General features: G+C 33.9%; 1 pseudogene; it reads right to left on the bottom strand.

Moving 5' to 3' along the window:
- Window positions 1–1,558: 1,558 nt before the first annotated feature.
- LOC109341420 overlaps window positions 1,559–6,333 on the bottom strand; it is a 7,750-nt pseudogene continuing 2,975 nt past the window's right edge.

Raw genomic sequence — 6,333 nt, forward strand, 5'->3', positions numbered from 1 at the left:
GATATGTTATTAGTTACTAAATTGTTTCATAGTGTCTTATGATTTGGAACATATTTTCCAACTTATGTGATATTGAGTTTGAAACTGATATATATCATATATTGTTATACATGTATTGTTACATGTGTTACTAATTATCAAATGTAAAGTTATAAATGTAACTATTATATATTTTACTAATCGATATATATGTTACTAATTATAAATTGTATTGTTATATATGATTTATATTTTTTTATAATAATAGTAGTAATGTTTATCCTTTTATGGATAAACAATATCTCTTGTAATACATACATTTCGAATTTTCAATTGATGCAAGATTTTTTATAAAAAAAGTAAATGGAAAAACTATGGAACCGAACCGAACCATTCAAGAACGGTTCGGTTCTTATAGCTAAATTTGCGGTTAATTAAGCAGAACTGAACCATATGTTTTTGATCGGTTCAGTCACTAAAATGCACCAAAAACCGAACCGAACCGAATTTTTACACCCCTAGTTTATTGTTCCATTTTAAAAAATTGTGCATTGTAATTATTATGTTGCAATTAAAGACTTTGGATTGATCTCACTAAAGAATAAATAAGGACTAGTTGTAAATAGACATGTTTGAGATCACATTGCATGAAATTTTCATGTCACTCATCCATATTTGATCTATGTCATTGAGTATATTAATAAGTTGATCATCGTGGTCGAGTCACGCTTGCATGTGATGAAAGTCGCGTGGTTCCATAGTTGATATATGAGATGGATCAGATTGTATTTAGGAGAAGTCTAAATGTAAATAGTATACAGATGCGCGCCTAAAGAACTTGTGATATAATTGTATCAGGAATATATGAAGCCCAAGTGGGGGATTGTTAGAAATTTATAATTTCTAATTAAGGTGAGCATCATATATATGACACAATAATATTAACTACTTATTTTAGGATTACATTATAAGTGATCTAATTACTGGCACCTATATATATATATATTGAGCAATTCTACTTTTTCATAGTTGTTGGCATGGGAGATGCTGGATTGCTGGTGATAAGCTTTCTCCGGGTAAGCTTATGTTATTAATATATATTGACCAAATTCTATTGGCAATACTTAGAGACACTTTTAAAAGGATTGATTTCATGAGAGCATAACATATGGTTAACCCAAAAAGTTTTTAACCTTAATTAAGTACATTATAGGCAATGTCATGACCAAATTCAATTTCTTAGGGTTAATTTGAGAGTTAGATTTTGGAGGGGATAGAAGAGAAATGAAAGATTTGTAAGTCATGAAATATATTTATGAGATAAATCTCAAGCCTTCCTTTTTCTTTCTTTCCTCTCTAATATCCAACTCCCAAACTAACTCTTAGTTTCCTTGTGGGAAATTCATTACCCACAAATCAACAATCAATTATTGTAGGTAAGGCTTTGAACTAATTTGTAGCTCACATCAACAATTAAAACTATTGCACTCACAGATTACGAGAACATATCTTCTATCCTATAAAATTTGTAGCTTGTTAGTTATGAAATACACTGGTAAAATGACTAATCAAGACTTTCTTTTTCCTTCATTCCTCTCCAAAAATCAACTCGCAAACATATCATGAGTAAAATCTCCAGCCAATTTGCCTGCAACAGGAATAAAGCCTCATCAGATGCAAGGCATTATATTAAAAAGTAGAAGTAGACTATATAAACATATTATGATATGCAATTGACATAAAAAGGAATTTTGAAAGAGAATTCAGTTCATACCAATGATAATCAGCTAAAGTCATTGGGGTTTTCTTTGCTTCGGATGAGAGGAACACCATCTTCCCTCCAAACTACGTGCTCTTCGCATAAAGCCTTTACTACCTCTACGTATAATCGTTGCTCCTAAATTTGGAAATAAAAACAAACAATAATCAATTGGAGTGTTTAAAATGGTTTAACTTTCGGTCAGGATTAAAGTTGTTTCATGGTTTGAAATGCAATCAGGATTAAAGATGTTTCATGGTTTGAAATGCATTCAGGATCATTTATGGGAGGAAATTGATGATATAAACTGAGATTACCTCTGAGAATCCTTGCAGCCAACTCCTCAGCGGTATCATTAGCAAGCACGGGAACAACACGCTAGGCAAGGATATGCCCAGTGTCATAGTTTTCATCAACAAAATGAATTGTAGGACCTGAAAATCTAACGAACACAGAAAGAGGAAGCACAAATAAGTAGGCAAAAACCATGTAAAACAGTTTTCCACTGAAACAACATGCATGAAGATACTTTGAAAGAAGCATACCTTGCTCCAGAAGCAATTACTGCTTTATGAACCTTCATACCATAGAAGCCCTTACCTCCAAAAGCTGGAAGAAGTGATGGATGAATGTTAAATATGGATCTTTGATAAGCCCGGATCAATTCCACGGGTATAAGTATGAGGTATCCAGCTAAAAGAATAAAATCAACCTCCAATCTCCTGATGAAGAAAACGTATTAGCCCCTTTTGCAGATTTCTAGTTGTTCAAATTTTTTTTTTGCTTTCAAATTGTAAAGTAAAACATCCACGAATCAGATCCATTAAAAGATAAACCATTAAATTTAGAATAAATTACACGGACAACCTTGAGCTTTAGCGAAATTATACAAACCACCCCTCACTTTCCTACACCTACACAGACTCCTAATTTTTATACTTTCATTACATTAACCACCCCTACATGAGAAATAAGTGTAATTTTTTAAACAAAAAATGTGATAAATGCAATTAAGTTAAACAAAACATGATATATTGTGGAGACAAATCCAAATAATATATGAGTCGATACCTCTTTATTATATTATTTAACATAATTGCATTTATCACATTTTTTTGTTTAAAATATTACAAAAATATTACACTTATTTATCATGCAGGGTGGTCAGTGGTGTAATGAAAGTATAAAAACTATGGGAGGCTTGTATAGGTGTAGGAAAATAAGGGATGATTTGTATAATTTCACTAAAACTCAAAAGGTGTCAGTGTAATTAACTCTTAAATTTAAATGCAATACCAGCAAATGAAATAAACAAGCAACTGACCTTAGTGTATTAACAAGGTCACTAGGAAGGAGATAACCCATCAGATTCATCCTTGTTTTTAGGGAACGAGATAACTGGGATACCATTATTTCTTGCGTACTTCGCGCCTCCACAGTCTAATATAAAAATTAAAAGAAGAAATCTTCAACACGATATAAGAAAATATTATCAGGCTATATTAAGTGTCTGAGGATGATGCATTATAGTGTTATCTTATCTTATCCTATAAACCATTTTATACTACTATTACCAGATAAAATTATCCTCTTTTCATGTATTGTATAAGACCCAACCAGAAAAGTATGAGAACAAAATTTCTATTTTGCCCACCTACTTTTAGTTTCCAACCCTTCTCTCCAACCTTCAGCACACTCTCCCTCTCACCTTTATTATGTATTATGTAACATAAGCTAATCATTGGTGACAATCACTTCAGGTAGAAGTAGAACTTCCATTAGAGGCAATGACTGCTACAGAATACTGTTGGAAATTCCTTAATAATTGGTAAAATATCAATCCTAAGATCTTGAATTTCATGATTCTCACGCATATGTATGAATCAAAGGGTGCAGTGTCATACCTGAATCCATGTTCCTAGATGTGCTCCTTCCACAACCAAATCTCTGATTCCTCTTGTGACTTGCGTTTTCACTCTGATGGGGAGATGAGAAAAATAAATTTGATTTGGTGTATTGGGGACCATAACCTTCCTTATGTGTTAACTTACAGGGTTCTCATTATCCCCTATGGGTTAACCTGATGCGTATCCACCCATTAAGCTCATATTCGTTATAAGCTTTTAGGAAATCTAAGGGGTGTCAGTAATTAGATCAGTTATAATGTAACCCCGGAATAAATAGCTGATATCATTGTATCAAATATATGATGCCCACCTTAATTAGAAATTTATAATTTCTAACAATCGCTCACTTGGGCTTCATATCTTCATGATACAATTATATCACAGGTTCTTTAGGCGCGCATCCGTATGCTATTTACGTTTAGACTTCTCCTTAATATAATCCGGTTCATCTCATATATTAACTATGAAACCACCGCAACTTTCATCACATTTAAGTGTGACTCGACCACGATGATCACCATATTAATATACTCAATGACATAGATCAAATATGGATGAGTGACATGGAAATTTCATGCAATGTGATCTCAAACATGTCTATTTCCAACTGGTCCTTCTTTATTCTTTAGTGAGATCAATCCAAAGCCTTTAATTGCAACACAATTGCTACAATGTACAATTTCAAAAAATGAAATAATAAATCATCAACTTTATTATGCATAAAAAACTGTATATAATATCCAAAGCAAAACATAAAACATATAGACTCCCACTGAACTAAGGTATCCTAAGGAACAACACCCATATGAGCAACATGCTCATGAAATACTTTAGATATCAAACCCTTAGTTAGTGGATCAGCTAGCCTAAAATTTGTCCCTATATGTTCTATGGAAACTTGTCCATTTTGAACACTTTCTTTAACAACAAGAAACTTTATGTCAATGAATTTTGACTTTGTAGAACTCCTATTGTTGTTAGAGTAAAGTATCGTGGACTTGTTGTCACAATAAATCCTCAATGGTCTTTCAATACCATCGACCACACGTAAGCCAGTGATAAAATTCCGCAACCATATGCCATGGTCTGATGTTTCAAAACAAGCCATGCACTCTGCAGCCATGGTTGAAGGAGCTATAAGCGTCTGTTTCGCAGACTTCCAATAGATAGCACCTCCAGCCAATACAAACACATATCCAATGGTGGAATATCTACTGTCAATACATCCAGCAAAATCGGAGTCAGAGTACCCAATGAACTCCTTTGTTCTCTTCAAGTAACGTATAACACGTTTGACTACCTTCCAATGATTAATTCCAGGATTACTCAAATATCTGCCCAAAACTCCCACAACAAATGTTATGTCGGGACGTGTGCAAACTTGAGCATACATTAGACTTCCTACTGCAGATGCATAAGGAATCTTTTGCATTTCTTATCTTTCAAGGTCATTGTTGGGGCACTGTTCGAGACTAAACTTGTCTCCCTTAGCTACAGGGGTATCCCCTGGTTTACTGTCTTTCATGCCAAATCTGTCTAGGACTTTATCTATATAACTTTCTTGTGATAACCTTAAGATACATTGAGAGCGATCTCTCAGTATCCGAATACCTAAGACAAAAGAAGCTTCCCCAAGATCTTTCATTTCAAATAGAAATCTCTTGGTTTCACGCAATAGTCACATATCGCTACTAGCAAGCAGTATATCATCGACATATAATACCAGGAAGATAAATTTACTCCCACTGAACTTATGGTATACACAATCTTCAACTTTATTTGCCTCAAAACCATACGAGGTAATAACTTGATGAAATTTGTGATTCCATTGACGAGAAGCTTGTTTAAGCCCATAGATGGATTTCTTTAATTTGCATACCATAGACTTTGAGCCATCTGACACAAAGTTTTCTCGTTGCACCATATGGGTCGTTTCCTTAATGTCACCATTAAGAAACACAGTCTTAACATCCATCTGATGTAGCTCTAAATCAAACTGAGCAACTAGTGCCAATATTATTCTAAAAGAATCCTTCAAAGATACTGGAGAGAAGGTTTCTTTATAATCAATGCCTTCTTTCTGAGTGAAGCCTTTAGCTACTAGACGAGCTTTATATCTGTCAATATTACCCTTTGAATCCCTCTTGGTTTTAAATATCCATTTGCAACCAATAGGTTTCGCACCTTCAAGTAATTCGACAAGATCCCAAACGTCATTATCATGCATAGACTTCATCTCATCCTTCATGGCATCAATCCACTTTTGAGAATTAGAAATTTTCATGGCTTGACAAAGATTCAATGGATCATCTTCTGTTAACCCAATGCCATCCTCATGTTCTTGAAGAAATACAATATAATCATCAGGAATTGCACTTCTCCTCTCTCTAGTAGATCTCCTTAATGGCACTTCTACTTCTTGAGGTTGTTGAATTTGATCTATAGGTACTTGAGGGAGAACCTCATTGTTGTCTTGTTCTAAAATATTGTCAGGAACAATATTCTGAACATTAACTTCTATTACCGAATTTATTCCTTGAATGGTAATAGGCACAAGAACTTGTTCACAATCAGTAACCGGTTCTTCCTCAAAGACAACATTCCTTATGTTCTCTTCCTTCCCAAAATCAACTTCCTCAAGAAATCTTGCATTTCCCGTCTCAAAAAAGAGTCTTGAAGTGAGATCAT

This window comes from Lupinus angustifolius, unplaced genomic scaffold (genome assembly GCF_001865875.1).
Source record: "Lupinus angustifolius cultivar Tanjil unplaced genomic scaffold, LupAngTanjil_v1.0 Scaffold_461, whole genome shotgun sequence".
Taxonomy (NCBI): Eukaryota; Viridiplantae; Streptophyta; class Magnoliopsida; order Fabales; family Fabaceae; genus Lupinus; species Lupinus angustifolius.